The sequence below is a fragment of the Gracilinanus agilis genome, chromosome 3, assembly GCF_016433145.1.
Source record: "Gracilinanus agilis isolate LMUSP501 chromosome 3, AgileGrace, whole genome shotgun sequence".
NCBI lineage: Eukaryota > Metazoa > Chordata > Mammalia > Didelphimorphia > Didelphidae > Gracilinanus > Gracilinanus agilis.
Genome location: NC_058132.1, coordinates 329,264,115 through 329,282,184, shown reverse-complemented (window position 1 = coordinate 329,282,184; position 18,070 = coordinate 329,264,115).

The window sequence follows — 18,070 nt, the reverse complement described above, 5'->3', positions numbered from 1 at the left end:
GATAGGGAGAAAAAAGAATCAGATAGGACTTTGAGATTATGATTCAGTGACTGGGAGAACACTGATGCTAAAAACAGAAACAAGAAAGCTAGGTGGAGATCCAGGTTTAAGGGTAAAGATCAATTCATTTTAGAGCACGTTGAGTCTGAGGTATTAGTGGGATATGCAGCTAGAGATGTGAGACTTTAACTCAAAGAAAAGCTGAATATGTACCATTTTCAATTTTGTATTAAAAGATTTCCTTCCTTGTCTCTCTAGAAAATAACATCTTCTTTGGCCATTCTTATTTTGTAAAAAAATTATAGACAATTAATTGAAGGGTTTGTCTTTTATGTTTACTTGTCACATTTTCTTTATTTTAGCCTTCCTATCTCCTCCCTAAACAATGATGCTTTTCATTTATACTACATTTATACTCATCTACATATAGTTATCCAGCCTGATTTAATCCAACTTGCTCCTGAAGATATTCTCTTCATTGTCAGATAGATTCCCTCCTGACTCTGGATTCCCTCATCCATGAAGATAACCATATCATGGAGGAAATTAAAGCATCCTCTTTGTCACCAATTTTACATCCAGGTGCTTATGTATAAGATGATTCTGTCTCTTTGAGGGATTTTTTCCCTCCATGGGAGGATCAGCTTCCCATCTCATACACCAGAACTAGCACTGGGAATCTCTCTTTTTTCAAATTGGAAACTGAAGTCTTTCATCAAATTACCTTCGTATGCTTTAATTTGTTTACTTATTTAAATGTTGAAATTTGATCAACTAACTGCTCATTTTTAAGTGTCCAGTAGTATTTTTCTTATGCATCAGGGTTGTGCTATCTTATTTACTTGGAGGCGGGGATTGAAACATGTAAGTGAAGACTAATTTTTCTGCATAACTGCATTTCAAAAGATTCCTCAGTGTACATTTATATAAGGATTATGGGCAAAGATGTGACCATTTTTTGCTTCTTTGAAGATTTCTTTTGTCTTATTTTTCTAGCTAAAAGAAAATTTTTCCTTAAGGAATTCTCCATTTGTAGACTTTCCAAGTGATAAGAAGCTATAAGACAGATCTTCAAATTATTGACCTTTGAATAGTTTCTGCTGATGCTGCTTGTCCTTGTTCTAGTGCCATCTTTGGCTGTTTATCTAAGGAATTTCCATGAAAGAAAGGACTTATAGATACTTCTTTCCTCCAAAATTGATTGCTCCTTTGAAACTAACCATAATAAATCTATGATCATCAGATGTCTACAACTCTCGAGAAAGCTAAATGATCAAAGGCACAGGGGTGGGGACTGCTGTGTGAGGACAAATTAAATAGATTTTTCCACTTTGAAATATGAGTTTGAGGAGGTAAAATGACCAAAATCTATAAAGTATGGAAGGAATAGACAGATACATGAACTTAGAATATTAAGACTTAAGAAATATTGAAACTTGAGAAAGATGAGATTAAGACAAATGAAAAAAAAGTGACGCTTAAGCACAATGAATAATATCCACTTCAAACATCTCAAAGAAGTAGTCTCTACTTATTACCTCCACTTGCATACCACCCATTTTCTCCTTAACCTCTTGAAGTCTAGGCCTTTAAATTCATTATTGCCGGGAAATCAGTCTCTCAAAAGCTACCATTGCCAACTCCAGTGGTCTTTTCTTATGTTATTCCTCTTCTTTTTTGACCTCTTTGCAATGTAAAATATGGATAACACCTTCCTTATAAGTCTTCTTCCTTGATTTCTGTGAGACAGAATTCATTTTTCTTGCTCTCTGACTATTGGTTAAATTGCTTTTTCTCCATCTTCTTTAACGGTTTTTCTTCCTTCTTAATCCTCTTGGCAATCTCATTCAACCCCATGGTGTCCAATCTCATGAGTAGAAGATACCCAAATCTCTAGTTTTTGCCCCTGACATCTCTCCTGATCTCCAGACCTACATTTTCAACTATCTGCTGAGGATCTCTGTCTTGCTGTTTCACTAACCCCTCAAATTCAACTTGTTCCAAATAAAATTAATTCATTTCTTTCCTAAACTTAATCCCACTTCTGACTTTATTATTTGCGTCAGTGGCTCAACTTTTCTTAGAGCCATCTTTGTTTGAAATCTTAGTGTTGTCATTGACTATCCCTCATTCTCCTATTGTAAAAGTGAAGCACCAGGGATGTTAAAATATAACCTAAATGTTTTGGGGGTACACACTGGATTGAAGGAAAGACAGGACCAACCAGGATAGGGAGACCAGGGTCTACTATTTTATCAGACACAACATGGCAGTTGGCCCAACAGACACCCAGCTCACCCTAGGCCAGGGTCTATGGAACCAGCAGGCAAGGTAAAAGTTTATACAGGTTTAATTGAGGGTAACTAAATAAAGGATGGGATAGGGGATTCTACACTTGAAAATCTAAGGGACAAAACACAGGGGGCAGGGAAGGTCTTAACTACTCTATCCTAATAGACCTAAGCCAGGCAGGGCCCAAGGGAGCAGTATTGGAGTCACAGGGAAGGATTCTTCAAACCTGGTTCCAGTCAGGTTTGGTGAGCACAGCTAAAAGGCAATTGGGGTCTCACAGTAATCCAAGGATGGTCACAGGATGCCAAGAGCCAAGGTGATCCAAGGTACCCAGGTAGGGAGAGTGAGTTTGAAATGCTATCCACCAGATCCCAAATCACTTCCCCAGCTCTGCAGGTCTTTTCCACTTGCTGAAAGCCTTCACCTCTCAGGATCCCAGGGAAAAAGGATGCAGTTTTTCCCTAACTCTGAGATCTCCCAGGGTTAGCAACAGTTATGTCCAACCACTAATGGAGTCTCTCTCAGAGCACAAGCCCACTTCCTACTCCTTCATTCCATCTTGGAATCCTCCAGCCCTTCCTGCTAGGTCCAACACTATTACTAAATTAATTACTAAATAAACCCTCACAACACTATCCAACAGTTGCCAAATTTCATGTCTCTACAATTATACATTTTCTCAATGGGGGCCACAGACTCAGAAAAGTAATAAATAGCTGAAATCATTTCTACATTTTTATTCTCATTCATGTCTCTGGGAAAGTCATTAATTGCTACCCTTTAATAGAATAATACACCAACTCCCCATGCCAGCCTTATGTACACAATATTAAGAAAAAAGGGGAGTGGCTGGGTGACTCTGGATTGAGAGCCAGGCTTAGAGATGGGAGATCCTGGATTCAAATATGACTGTGTGAGTAGTTCTGCCACTGACTGGCATAGTGAAGTCAATGGCTTCAAAAAAGTAGTTCCCTCTAGAATACTCTGTTGTTCCCAGCAGGTATCATTAGGCCATTGCTCTTCATCGAGGCTTCTTCATAAATCACAAAATTTGAGAGTGAGAAGGGACCGTAATGGTTATTGAGTCTAATCTATGAATAAAAGAAGCCCTCACCACAATAATGTACCCAAGAAGCTGTCACCCAAACTGCTTGAAGACCTCTAACGAAGGGGAAATTGTCAATCTTCTAGGCAATCCATTCTGTTTTTGTTCTGTTCTATTCAGTTGATTCAGTCATGCTTGACTAAATATCCCATTTAGATATTTTTTGGCAGATGCTAGAGTGGTTTGCCATTTCCTTTTCCAGCTGATTTTACAGATGAGGAACTGAGGCAAACAGAATTAAGTGACTTACCTAGGTTACACAGCTAGTAAGTGTCTGAGGCTAGATTTGAACTAAGGTCTTTGTAAATCCAAATCTGTCATTCTAAAAGCACCACTTAGCTGCCATTTTTGGAGAGCTAAGTTATAATTGATAGGAATTTTTCCCTAATCTCAAGTCTAAATTTGCTTCTTTACAGTTTCTACCCATTGCTTCTGGTTTTCTCCTGTGGAACCAAAAGGAACAAATCTAGTCCATCTTTCACATGTTATTTAAATGCTTAAAAACAGAAAAAGTGTCTCCCCTGAGTTTTTTCTCCAGGATAAACATCCCTGGTTCCTTTAACCAATCTTCTTTTGACAAGCATTCAAGGCCCTTCACCATATTGGTTGCACTCCTCCTGGTACCATCCAGATTATTGATGTCCTTTTTAAACCATGGCATCCACAACTGAAACAGTATACCATTAGAGGTCTGATGAGGACGAAGTCCAATGAGACTGTCATCTCCCTATTTACATAAGGTATATGCTCCTTCTTAATGGAATCCAAGGTTGCATTAGGTTTTTTTTGGTTGACGCATCTCATTCGTGGATCATACTGAGTTTTCAGTCCTCTAAAACCACCAGATCATTTTTCTCCCAAGAACAATGGATATCTTCCCATGTCTATCCCATATTATACTTGGGAAGTAAATTTCTGAGTCCGAGTGTGAGGCTATATTTGTATGGTATTTCGTCATATTATATTCAGCCCAATGTTTTTAATCTGACAAGATCAGTTTTCATTTTGACTCTATCATCTGCTGTGTAATGTATCCCTTCCAGCTTTGTATCATTTGAAAATTGATGAGAATGCCATTTATGCCTTTATACATGCCATTCACAGAAATACTTGGCAGCTCAGAGTCAAAAACAGACACCTGGGTGCTCCACTATTGAACTTTTGCCACAGTAAACAACTATTCTTTGAGTCTTACATTTAAATATTTCTGAATACATTTGACTTTTCTAATAAATATTTCTCCATCTTCTTCAGTAAGAAGACATAATCTGTCTAAAACCTTTTGCAGTTCTCTCTTGCTCTTGGAAGTAGACCCAAGGTATGTGTCTCTCTCTTGTACCACCCCACAGTTGTTTTCTAATCATTCAAGGACCTCAAACTGTCTCTGTTGAGTTAGATTTTTTTTTTTTTACTGAGCAGGCTATTTGACACGAGTCAAAATCTCAGAAATCCTTTGTTAGAGAGGAGAAAATGTCTAGTGATGCAGTAACAAATTGAGGGTTTTATCTTTCCAGTTGTATTGATTTATCACTGTTCTTATGAATCTTTGGCCGCATTTTAACTTTCCCCAGAGCAGACTCTCTTGGTCACCAATTTCAGGAAAGATCTGATCACAAACTCCAGGATGAAATATGGGCACCATAAATGGTCATGTCCTTCCTCTTCTCCCACCTTCAATATCCAACTTAGAGGAGTGTCTTCCATGACTATTTCAGGAACAGACAAAACATTGTGACTACTTCCCATTAGGCCTCAAAAGCAACTGAGTAAAATTATTTAAGCTACTTAAAGTTGTCAGTATTTTCTGCCAATTATTGTACCAGACCTACCTAACAGCAATGGAGTATGCTTCTTGCAGCCATTAGGCATGCATGTCCAGTAGGGAAAACCAATAATTCTCCCAAGTTGCTCAATGGGAGAAGAGAAAAGGGAAAGAAACCAGAATACCAGTCAACATTTTAAAATGTTAAATGATGGAAATAAACTATCTCAGTTTCCCTCAAGTTGTTTCTTTCTGGTATCATTTAGTCCTTTGAGTAAAATTTTCAATTGATTCAACATAAAACAACTAACTAATTAACAAAATAATCAAACCAGTTCTTGGTTCTCTATAGGTGAAATAAATGACCATTTAAATGATTCTTTCACTTTCTTTCGGTTGTTCCTCAGGCAGACTGACCTTGTAATTTTGTCCCTTAAAAAGGAAAGTGGATGTGTTTGCACATGGATACACACAAAGACACACACAGGCATTTCTTTGGTTTGTCATCCTCCCCCCCCACACACACACACATTTGAATTAATTTCAAATAGTCATTTATGTGATTATGTAGACTAACAGTGAATATTAATTACCAAGGATGGATGTTATTCTGGGATCTCAGCTTTTTTTTTTAAACTCATTGATACACTTAGCCTATACTTACTTATATACTGTCTTAGAATTAATGCTAAGTATTGGGTCTAAGGCAGAGGAGTGGAAAGGGATAGGCAACTGGGGCTCAGTGACTTGCCTAAAATCATACAGCTTGAAAGTATCTGAGGTCATATTTGAATGTGGGTAATTGTGACTCCAGACCTGGTTCTCTATCTACTGAACCATCTAGCTGTCCTGCAAATAATTGTTTTAAGGAGAACATAAGATGAAGGGATTGGGAAAATTTATATTTGGGGAATGAGGTGGTGACCAGAAACCAAACCAGCCAATTGAATCTTCATGGAAGGAAATGGGGATGTGTAACATGATAAAGGGGAAATTTAGGTGGGAAATAATCATTGTTCTGGAGGATGTCACCAGAAAGAATGATTAGATTTGATTTACAGAAATAGGAGGAACATATAGGAAGGTATGGGGCAGCCAGGTGACATAGTGGACAGAAAGCCAGGCCTGGAGTCAGAAAGATTATCTTCTTGAGTTCAAATCTGACCTCAGATACTTACTAGCTGTGTGATTCTGGGGTAAGTCACTTAACTTTTCTGCCTCAATTTACTCACTGATAAAATTAGCTGGAAAAAGAAGATGGCAAGTATCTTTGCCAAGAAAACCCCAAGTGACATCACAAACAGTTGGACCTGACTGAAAAACAACTGAAAATAGGAAGGTAGACTCTGGCTTGGTACAAAACAAAGCTTTCTAGTTTTTGGAGCTGAAAAGAGGGAGATGAGTTACCTTAGGAAGGAGTGATAGGAAGTTACCAAAGGGAGGAAGGATGTCATGGATGTTATAGAGAGGGTGGATTCTTCAGTTCAGATTGGTCTAGATGACTCAGGTTCTAGCATCATAGAATCATAAATTTAGAACTGGAAAGGGCTTGAAAAGTCAGCAAATCTAACCCCCTTGTTTTATTGATGAGGGAACTGAAGCCTAGAGAAGTTACATTAGTTGTCCAGGATCCCACACAAAGTGAATCAAGTTCTCCATAATTCTGAGACCAGCACTATATCCATAATATCATGCTGGCTTATGATACTTCAAAGTCCCTTACAATTCTGGAATAGTCTTTATATAAGACAGGATTAGAAAATTAGGAACTATTTCATTCCCACTTAAAGCCCTATAAAGTCCTTCCAAAAATAATTTCTTTATAACCTCACCCCCCCCCCCAAATGTAGCCCACCTGTTTTTCTTTTTGGTTGTTTTCATCACAAATTGCTTCTTATGTAATAAAATGGCATCTTCTTCATAAGCAGTTTTCATGGTGGGGAGAAAAAGAGAAAACTTCTTGAAGATTGTGGGTGGGGGAACAAAATGAATATTAATATCAAATCAATCCCCCTCAACAAAAATCACTCTGGTGTGACAAGTTCAATCTTCAGCCTATAGCATCTCTCAATTCAACATATTAATGTTGTGCTGACCTTCCTAACCCTATCTGTGAGATCAGTCAGGTACCATGAATAATAAAGGAGTCTCAGGATCAGCAAGATTGGAGGCATCACTTCTCCTGTGGTTGAGACTAGTCAAGGATAGGGGTGAAGCTGAGGCCTGATCTGTCCTTTCCCAATTCAAGTGCATTTCAGATTTTCTGTTGAGATAAAAAGAGAGACCCCAGGACTTTCTTGAGGAAGCAGCCTACATAATCATTATTGGGTGACTTCTTTGCATTTAGAAGAAACACCCAGTGCCACCACCTCTGAACATTGTAAGAGCTCTGACACATAAAGAAGGAAGTGTCGGTGTGAAGGTGATAAAAATGCTGAGCTCACTGTCTTTGCTATCACATCCCCCTTCTACTTCCTGAGCATATGGGACTTCAGACAATGGGGAAATAGCTCTTTTTTCTCTTTCTCCCATACTTTTCCTTACGATTCATTAACATATTCTCAGGACGGTTTTCTGGAGAGCACAAAAGATTTTGCTACAGGTATGCAGCTCCATCAGTAGACCAACAATATCTAGAGCACAAATGAAGCTAGGCTGGTGCTGCATCATGGGGAATAGATTGAAGGAAGACACCATGCTGCAGGCTAAAGACAGCCAGTGATCCACTGTGGTCATCCTAATGAACAATCATAATGATCTGAACTTGGATGGTGGCATTGGAAATGGAAAGGGCACCAGAGAAGCAGGAGACATAGGGAAAGAACTAAGACTTTGACTTGGAGATTGATTGAATGAGGAAGCTGAGGGAATGGGAAGAGTCAAACGTGATTCCTCACAGGCACCAGAGGCACACACTATTAGAGTGAGCACCCAGGGAATTTCATTATATTTTTAAAGGACAAACATTTATTGAATATTCATTCCTAAAGGATGCTATGTTTTATTCATTAAATAAGATAAACAAAACTTTACTAAACCTAATGTTACTTAAAATATAGGCTTGAAAAGAAACTTCAAAATACAAATTATTTGGAAACATTCAAGTGTACTTGAGCACACCTGGCAAATATTGCCTGTGCACCATTATTGCATAGCCAGGGTGGTTAGAAGAATGGTTGCTATGAATAGAAACAGGGAAATCAAGAGAAGGATTCAATTTTCTGCATGTGATGATGACAGATATACTGAAGGGAGGTAATATGCAGCTAAATGACATAAGAGGCAGAAATCTACACCTGAAGTCAGGAAGACCTGAGCTTACATCTTGCCTCAGACCTTTGCTAGCTTGGTGACCCTGGATGAGCCATTTAATCTGTCTGCCTCAGTTTCTTCATCAAGAAAATGGGGTTAAAATTAACACTTCCCAGGTTTGTGAGGATAAAATGAGTTATGCATATGTAAAGCACTTTTCAAACTTTAAACTGATATATAAATGCTAGCTATGTTGCTGTTATCAGTAGTGCTCTATTCACTATACACCTATAGATTCTTTGGACAAAGAAATCTATGAATTACTGTAAAATCTAGATAAATTAATATTAATAACACGGTTAACATTTATGAAGTGCTTTAAAGCACTTTACAAATATCTCATTTTTTTCTTTACAGCAACACCGAAATATGGGTGCTATTATTTTCTCTATTTGGAAGATAAGGGAATTGAAGCAAAGAGATTAAATAACTTGTCCAAGGTCACACAGCTAGTAAATATCTGAGAGTGAATTTGAACTCAGGTCTTCCTGACTCTAGGTCTAGCCCTCTGTCTGTTGTACCATCTGCTTGTCCCTTCATTCAGTGGAAAATAAAAATTTGGTAGCCTCTGAGTATGATTACCAGTGGCAGATTGTTGCTGTAGATAGATCAGTAGACTTGAAGTTAGAAATACCTGAGACTGAATTTTACCTCTGCTATTTAATATAACTTAATTTCTCTCAGTCTCAGTTTCTTCATATGTAAAATGAGGAGTTGAACCTGAAGACCTCTTCAAGTTCTCTTCTAACTCTGTCATATCTATGTATGATATTAAAATGACTTAAAATTCATGTAGATAAAAACACAAATATAATAATATTCTTATCAAAGTGGGCACTCTCTTTTTGGGAGAGTGTAGATTGTAACCTATTAATTCTTTTTTAAATCCGGGTAATTCTTGTTGATGCCCATTCCCCCCATCCCCAATCAGCTGTATAGGTCTAGAAAGAATAGTAAAGTGTGTATGCTCATCCTCCTCCTACTGTATATCAATGCCATTGGCCAAAGATAGCTCCCTATGGGTACCAGCATTTAAACTATTTGCAAATAGTGTAAAAATATAAGGTTCTTAAACTTTTATTCCCTGTTGCTACCATTACATCACTATAGAGTCAGTCAGGTGGTGCAATGGATAGAGCACTTCTATGCCTGCAATCAGGAAGACCTTAGTTCAAATTAGACTCCAGACTCTTCTGAGGTGTGTGATATTGGGCAAGTCAATTAATCTTTGCCTCAGTTTCCTCAAATGTGAAATGACAGCATCTATTTCTCAGGGTTGTTGTGAAGATAAAATGAGATCACATTTGAAAAGTAGTTAGTAGTGGCACATAATAGTTGCTATATAAGTACTAGGTATCATTATTTTTTATTATTAGCTGACAGTTATAGAGCACTTTAAGGTTTAAAAAGCACTTTACAAATATTATCATTTGTTACTTAAAATTTTTAATTATTTTTTGTTTCCAGATTACATATAGATGCAAAATTTAGTAACATTTTCTGACATTTTGTGATCCAGGTTCTTTTCCTTACTCTCTTTCTTCCTCCATTCCCAAGATGGCAATATAATATGATATATTATACAAGTGCTATCATGCAATACATATTTCCATATTGTGAAAGAAGACATATGTTGCTTATTCAAGAAAAATATTCATGAGGGAAATAAAGTGAAAAATGAAATGCTGATTCTGTCTGCATTCCGACTCCATTAGTTTCTTCTATGACCTTTTTTATCATAGGTCTCTTGGAGTTGTCTTAGATCCTTGCATTGCTGACAATAGTTAAGTTATTCAGAGCTGATTATTGTACAATATTACTGTTGCTATGTACAATATTCTCCTGGTTCTGCTCACTTCACTTTGCATCATTTTATATAAGTCTTTCCAGTTTGTTTTTCATGCCTTATGTCACAATAGGATTCCCTTACAATTATATACCATAGCTTATTCAGCCATTCTCCAATTGATGGTTGTCCTTTAGGTTTCCATTTCCTTGTCATCTCAAAAAGAGCTACTACAAATATAGGTCCTTATCCTCTATCTTTGATTTCTTTGTTATCATTTATTATGAAAATGGAAGGAAGTTGCTGAGAATTGAGACCCATTTCATATTTGTACCTATTTGGTGGATCGTCACAATCAATGAATTTATCCCCAAGTAGCCAATCTACATACAAAAAGTACAAATGGACAATCTTTTGATTTCTTCCTTAGCAGTTTTTGAACAAGCATAATCCCTTTCCTCACCAGGCTACCATATGTCCATGAATGCATGACACTTTGATTTCTTCGATCATTGTTCCTACTCTTTCCTAATGGTGAATGAGAATCTTGAGATGTGAGCACCCAAGTGACCTCCAAAATCTTGTGAGCTTCAAAATGCTAACTAAGTTATCAGAAGTTTAGCACTTTGGGTCAGTAGCAGAGTCAGCCAGTAGCCATAGAAGCAGTGTAGGGAAAAATCTAGCTAACTCTAACTCTAACTAGCTAGTTATATAGTAACTGTGCAACCTTCTTGACCCTGCCCAGACAAGATGATCAAGGCAAAAATTCATCCATCAGCTAGGATGATCCCAGATGTTAACTCTGTGGGAATGAGTTGCTCCCTTGGTCCTCTGAACCTAAGAGCCAGGAAATACTTCTCAGCTTCTCATATTCCCTACATGTGTAAACACAAATATTTTTAATGCTTCAAGTTTGATCCCACTCTCTCCAAGGACCAAGTGTGTGCTGAGGGAAGATTATAATATGAGTTTGAGGTGGGTTGGGAAAGTTTTCATACTTCTTTGCTACATATTCTTGGTAAATAGTCATTTGAAAAAGTTAATTGATATTAGCAAGTTAATTAACACTAAAGAGAATATTGGATAGGAGCTAGTGAGCAGTAATATTAGAGTCTTCAGCTCTTTAGTATTACCCCTAGAAGTGAAGAGTTTCCCTTTATTGCTCTCTATAATTTAAGAAGGGACAAGTAGGGGGATAGGCTTTGCATACTTTCCTATGAGCCATGTTAATACATCCTCCTAAAAGTGGGCAACACTTTCTCAAGACCCTGCCAAGGGCTGCTGTGTGCTATAGAGAGCTTGAAACTACTTCAATGGACTGAGAGTAGTAAAGAAATAGATTAGGCTAACAGGAGAGTTGTAAGGATGAGAAAGGAAGCAAATGGAAATGAAGTTTTGGCCATCATTTGATGCTTGGTACAGAACATTTCCTAAAGATATAAAGTATATTAAATCTGAGAGTTGAGAGTTTTAAGTTGCTCTGATAATATTAATTTCCTTCAACATTTTCTTCCCTTCTAGATTTCTTCAAATGTGAAAGAGATTATTACCTAGGCTTATTGGCAGAATGTGATGTTTTAATTATTTCTGCTTTTGTTTTAAGTGTTATGATTATTTCAGTTTTTTTAGGAATAATAAAGATATTTGTAACATTTTACATAATGTGTTTGAAAATGCAGGGAAACATAAAGTGCCCAGAAATATGAAGAAGATAAATATAACCTTGTCAACTTTCTATAAAGGAGTTTTTAAAAGTGATTGGAATGTGATAACCTCTCAAAGAGGAGGAGAAGATATTTCATGCAGTTAATAATAAAAATGAGAAAGTATATGATTGCAAATTATAAGAATTAACTTGGAAGTCATTTGAAGTGATTGAAAGTTATATATTTTATAGACTTCTCTATAGTGTGTAGTATTATAAAAGAATCATAATACTGGGTAGATATTTTTCTCAGGGAAGAAACCATGTACTTATAGGGAAGAAATATGGAACATTTGGGTTGGAAACATCTGAAAGCTGTTCCTAACAGAAATCATACAATAGTAGAAGATATCATTAATTTTTTTAAGCCTTACCTTTGCTTCATTTATTTATTTGTTTGATTGTTTTATTTTGTTTTTAATTTGAAAAATTTTATTTAATTAATTGATTTAGGATATTTTTCCATGGTTATAGGATTCATGCTCTTTCTCTTCCCTCCTCCCACCCCACCTCCTGTAACCAACAAGCAGTTCCACTCCGTTTTATATATGTCATTGATCAAGACCTATTTCCATACTCTTAATATTTGCACTAGAGTGATCATTTAAAGTCTACATCCCCAATCATATTCCCATCGACCCATGTGATCATACAATTGTTTTTCTTTGGTTTTCTACTTCCACAGTTCTTTCTCTGGGTGTGGATAGCATTCTTTCTCATAGGTCCCTCAGAATTGTCCTGAATTATTGCATTGCTGCTAGTAGAGAAGTCCATTACATTCAATTGTGCCACAAGTGTATAAGGTTCTCCTCGTTCTGCTCCTTTCACTCTGCATCATTTCCTGGAAGTCGTTCCAGTTCACATGGAATTCTTCCACTTCATTGTTCCTTTTAGCACAACATCCATCACCAACAGATACCACAATTTGTTCAGCCATTCCCCAGTTGAAGGGTATCCTCTCATTTTCCAATTTTTTGCCACCACAAAGAGCGCAGCTATAAATATTTTTGTACAAGTCTTTTGCCTTATTTTATCTTTGGGGTATAAACTCAGCAGTTTACCCTCTGTTTTAGAATCAACATTGTATATTCATTCCAAAGCCAAAGAGCAGTAATGGCTAGGCAATGAAGATTAAGTGATTTGCCCGAGGTCACACAGCTAGGAAGTGTCTGAAGACATATTAAATCCCAGGACCTCCACTCTCTAGGCCTGGCTCTCAACCTACTGAGTTACTAATTTGTTCTGATACCATTAATTTTTATTTTTTTAATTAAAAAAATTTTTTTAGAATATTTTCCCATGGTTACATGATTCATGTTCTTTCCCTTCCCCCAACCTCACCCCCACTCTCCCCATAGCCAACATGCAATTCCACTGGGTTTTACATGATACTATTAATTTTTTTTTTTAAAACCCTTACCTTCTGTCTTGGAGTCAATACTGTGTATTGGCTCCAAGGCAGAAGGGTGGTAAGGGCTAGGCAATGGGGGTTAAGTGACTTGCCCAGGGTCACACAGCTAGGAAGTATCTGAGGCCAGATTTGAACCTAGGACCTCCCATCTCTAGGCCTGGCTCTCAATCCACTGAGCCACCCAGCTGCCTCCGATACCATTAATTTTTTTTTTTATTTTAAACCCTTAACTTCTGTGTATTGACTTATAGGTGGAAGAGTGGTAAGGGTAGGCAATGGGGGTCAAGTGACTTGCCCAGGGTCACACAGCTGGGAAGTGTCTGAGGCCGGATTTGAACCTAGGACCTCCCGTCTCTAGGCCTGGCTCTCAATCCACTGAGCTACCCAGCTGCCCCCATATCATTAATTTTTAAAAGAAATAGAATAAAAATATGAAAGAAGGTGATCCAGGAATACTAGATCTCAAACTGTATTACAAAACTGTGATCATCGAAATCTGTGCTGGTTAAGAATATAGCAGCAAATCAGTAGAGTAGATTAACTATACAATACAAAGCATCAAATGATCGCAATAAAACAATAATTTACTGTTTGATAAACCCAAAGATCCAAGCTCTGGGGACAAGAAATCACTATTTGACAATAAGTGTAGAAAGGTATGGTGGAGACTGAGTAGATACCAACATATCACACCCTATTCTAAGAAAAGGTCAAAGTGGATACATGATTTAGACTTAAGGGGTGCTATTATTTGCAAATTAGAAGAACATAGAATAGTCTACCTGAAAAATCTGTGGATAAGAGAAGAATTTATGACCCAACAAGGGCATTACAGAATGTAAAATGGATAAATTTAAACTAAAAAAGTTTTACACAGACAAAACCCATGCAATAAAGATTAAAAGAAAAGGAAAAAGCTGTGAAAAAATTTTTACAGAAAGTAACTCTGCTAAAGCCTTTATTTGTAAAATATATAAAGAACTGAATACCAACCACTTCCCAACTGATAAATGGTTAAAAGATATGAAAAGGCAGTTTTCAGATAAAAAAAAAATCAAGCCTATATATTATCACATGAAAATGCTCTAAATCATTCTTGATTAGAAAAATACAAATTAAAACAGCTGTGGGGTACCATTTCATACCTATTAGATCAGCTATTATGACAGAAAAGGAAAATAATATATGCTGGAGGTGATGTGGCAAAATTGAGACACTAATGGTGGAGTTCTGAATTGATCCAACCATTCTGGAGAGCAATTTGGAACTGTGCCCAAAAGGCTATGTGTACCCTTTAATCCAGCAATACCAACACTAGATCTATATCCCAAAGAGATTTTTTAAATAGGACATTTTTGGACAATAATATTTATAGCAGCTCTTTTTGTGGCCATAAAGAATTGAAAACTGAGGGAATGTCCATAAATTGGGGAATGACTGAAGAAGCTATGGTATATAATTGCAATAGAATATTATTGTGCAAGAAGAAATGATGAGAAGGATGACTTAAGAAAAACTTGGAATAATTTACATGAACTGATGCAAAGTGAAGTGAGCAAAACCAGGAGAACATTGCACACAGTATCAGAAATATTATCTGATGAACATTTATGAAGAATTTAGCTAGTCCTAGCAATTCAGGAATCCAAGAAAATCCTTAAAGACTCATGCAGAAAAATTTCATCTGTCTCCAGATGGAGTCTTAATACAGAACAAGACTTGCTATATTGCACTTTATTTCTTCATTTTTGTTTGTTTGAGTTAACTCTCACAGAATGACTAATATAGAAAGATGTTTTACATTATTGCACATATAAAATCTATATCAGATTATCATCTCAAAGAGGGAAGGAGGGTGAGAATTTAGCTCAAACTTAAAAAAAAAAACAAAGGTTAAAAGTTGTTTTTTCATGTAATTGAGGAAAAATAAAATATTAAAAAAATTTAAGTTGGAAAATATTTTACATGTGACTGAGAAAAAACTAAATAAAATTTTAAAAAGAGGTAGAATATTAGGAAACCTTAAGAGGACAGCATCTGATGTACCAAGCAAATGAACAAGAACATATAAGTTAGCATTCAAAATCATGCAAAGTGTAAAGAAAGAAGTCCATGAAATCATCTGGCAAGAATGCTTGCAAAGATCAGAAAGCCAATATGGTGCTGGTGGAACATTTTAACAAGTATGACCATTGATTCAGAATGCCACTCCACAAATGGAGGAAAGATAATTTAAGGAGACAGAAAACTACAAAGATTTATAGGAAAGTAGTAAAAGCTAAGGAAGTAGTAGATGCAATTCAACTAGAGAAAGTGTACCAGGGTATGGTATACCTACAAAGGCTAAAAACATACTAAATTAGACTTGGTTATATAAGAGTTGGAAGGGAGCAAATCAAGCACATATCTGGGATTTGGAAATAAAGCTGGCCTCATGGAATTTTGAGAAGGTTCCATTTGGGAGGGGCCACTGAAGAAGGGATTTTGGTAAAGATTCTGAAGATTCTCAACTGCCAAAATCTCCCGAGGACTTTCAAGCTCTTTCTAGGGGGCTTATGTGGTTAAGGTGGCAGTGAGGATCTGGGAGGAAACAGCTCTTCTAAACTTCAAATTCTCTAGCACCTTTGGAGACTACAACAGCTAAACTCTTTCTACAGATCTTCATTGCCAACAAAGAGGAATATGTGATAGTTGTGCTTCAGTTTGGCTATAGTGCCCAGACTCCAGAGGGAGCAGGCACCTGGGGACCTTTTCTGGGTCCAGCTTTTACCATTCCCATTATTCCCTTGTTTGTTAGCTAGTGATAAAGTTAGGAGAGAGAGAGAGAGAGAGAGAGAGAGAGAGAGAGAGAGAGAGAGAGAGAGAGAGAGAGAGTCAGTTTCTGGGACCAAGCCAGAGCTGATTTCTTAAAGGGGGATTCTTAGTTGTTAAGGTAGTTTCCCTTATTCCCTCTTACCTCAAATAAATCCCTAAATTAACCCTTTTCCTAGTCCCTGAAATCTCTTATCATTCAAATAAATCCTTATTAGTTTATTAGTTTTAGTTTGAGGCTGTTACCTTGAGGGGAGGAGACCATCAGGTGGCTGAGGGGAAGACAAATGCCAACTCCATTTTGAAAAGAAAAAGCTTTTTGAATAGGAGTCGGGGGAGGCTTGTCCAAAGATTAGTGCCACAAAAGATTGGACCCAGTCCACCAGAGTCTCAATTGAAATCCAATATCATCTGTCAATATCCCCACCATAGCTTATCCATTTGGGGAAGCCTTCTTGAGAACTCTGCCCTCATAGGTCTTCTCCGTGTAGGGGTGAGGTGTTAGCTATACTGACCCATTGAAAACTATCAAATGGGGAATCCAGATACACACCCCATCATCATCAATACTCACCCTCATACAGTTACAAAAAAGAATTGTTTGTCATAGTAAATCATCTGAATGAGATGAAACCCAAATAACCTGGTCAACAGGTTGTCTTCCCAGGTATGGCCCAAAGAACCCAAGCAAGAGACTGTCTCAGATTAAACAAACTCAAGAGCAGGAACTTCCCCATACCTTGATGATAAATTGAAGAGCAAACTAAACTATCTCATTTGTTGTAACCAAGAAACAAGACACCAATGATCCAGGCCCTTTCATGGAAGATCACTACTAGCCTAGTAGAAATGAAGAAATAGTAGAGTTGTCTATTGTTATAATTATGGATTGGATGGACATCTGAATGATGTGTGTCCAAAGAGGAAAGTAGTTTTGGTGTGTGCAAAAATGAATTCCAAAGTGTCTTTTTTGGAAAATAGATATGAAAAAAGGGACATCAATCACTTTGAACCTCAAAGACCACAAAAATAATCTCATTCTCAATGAAGACTGTACAATTTATTACAGAAACACTAACAACAAATTCCAACAAAGAATAAGAACTATTTTCTGTTACAACTGCATACAACTTATAAAGAAGTGCATTAGAGAGAAGAATTATTACTTGGTTCAGAGAAATCTCATACTTATGAAGCCAATGTCAATAAATAAGTAATCATGTGAAATCTGAGTTTGTTTCCAAGGAGTGAAGCAAAATAAAAACATTTTGAGGAAAAAATCTTTGTTATTCATAAACCATTGGAAAAATGAAAATCAGTTAGAAATGTGCAAGTCTGAGATCTCAATCAATTGCAAAGAAAATCAGTGATGAATGATGAACAAAAAGTCTAATGCAACCAGAAATCCTCTTGATACAACAGAAGAATTTGCTACATTAAGCAGCAAATCAAGGTTATTGAAACTCATCCTATTTCAAAAACAACAATGAAAACTAATTTTTAAAAAGTGCTATTTTGAACTCCCCCCCCCCAAACTTTGCCTAAATCTGAAGGAGGCTGTGTTTCTTCTGAAGTTTTAAAAACTGTATGTTCCTTACATAAATGTTCTTTTTCTGCCTCTTTTCAGCAGCTAAAATGTCTACGATAACAAAAGGTGCATACTGTATATCATCAAAATAGAGAATTGTGTGGGAGAAGTGTCAGAAAGAAGATATTCAGAGATATCTGGGGATAGCAAAGGAGAAGGGATGGTCAGGTAGCAAGAATGATAGAAAACCAATGGACAGTCCATATAATAAGCATGATAAGCATACAACATCAAGAGATTTAGAAGAAACCTCTCATCCAATTTGCCCTCCTACATAAAATTTTGGGGCCAATATGGA